The 726-nt window shown below is 29.8% G+C and overlaps 1 protein-coding gene across 1 annotated transcript in view; it reads right to left on the bottom strand.

Moving 5' to 3' along the window:
- Positions 1 to 726, bottom strand: part of LOC103610488 (choline transporter-like protein 1) — a 17997-nt gene that overhangs the window by 8490 nt on the left and 8781 nt on the right. The window lies entirely within an intron of this gene.

Raw genomic sequence — 726 nt, 5'->3', positions numbered from 1 at the left:
AAAAAAAAATTATTGACATTTCAGGGTATTGCTATATATTTTTTCTAAGCATTTTTACATATATGAAATAGTATTATATAAACAAATCATTAAAAGCTCTTCATTAATATTTATAGTGTCATTATAAATGCTTCATAAATACTTACTCAGCTACATAATTTCATTTTATGGCCGATTTAAAATTTATTTAACTATTCTCCCACTGTTGGAGATTTATATTTTCAGATATAAGTAATGCAGTGACAAACACCTCTATTCTTAGAATTTTTTCTGTATTTCATATTTTATTTCACATTGAATATGTGGTAATTTAATAAAATTTGCCATGAAGTTTAGACTTGGGCTATTTTCTGTGGAGAAAAGGGTTGCCAAAAACATTTATGCTAAAAGAATAAAAGAAATAGTCAATTTGCTTATTGTTAAGAACAGCCAACTCTTAAGCTTCCTCATCTCATATACAGCATTCTAAATTTTTTGTGGTTCTTTTAATACATTTTATTTCAGCTTTCCTTTAACTCTATGGATGGCTTATGGCAAACATTATCAGCTGATTTTATAGACTGGCAAACATGCTCAGAGATGCTAGCCAACCTGCCCAAGGTCGCAGAGTAGAAAAAAACAGATACCACTCAAATAATGGTCTTACAATGCCAACTCTAGTGTTCTTTCCAGGTAAAAACTCAGCAAATAGTGTACTTGGATACCAATACATAGCAGTAATGGGTT

The sequence above is a fragment of the Galeopterus variegatus genome, unplaced genomic scaffold (assembly GCF_000696425.1).
Source record: "Galeopterus variegatus unplaced genomic scaffold, G_variegatus-3.0.2 Scaffold11232, whole genome shotgun sequence".
Classification (NCBI taxonomy): Eukaryota; Metazoa; Chordata; class Mammalia; order Dermoptera; family Cynocephalidae; genus Galeopterus; species Galeopterus variegatus.
Note: the sequence above shows the minus strand (reverse complement) of the source record. Positions and strands in the feature narration are given on the sequence as shown.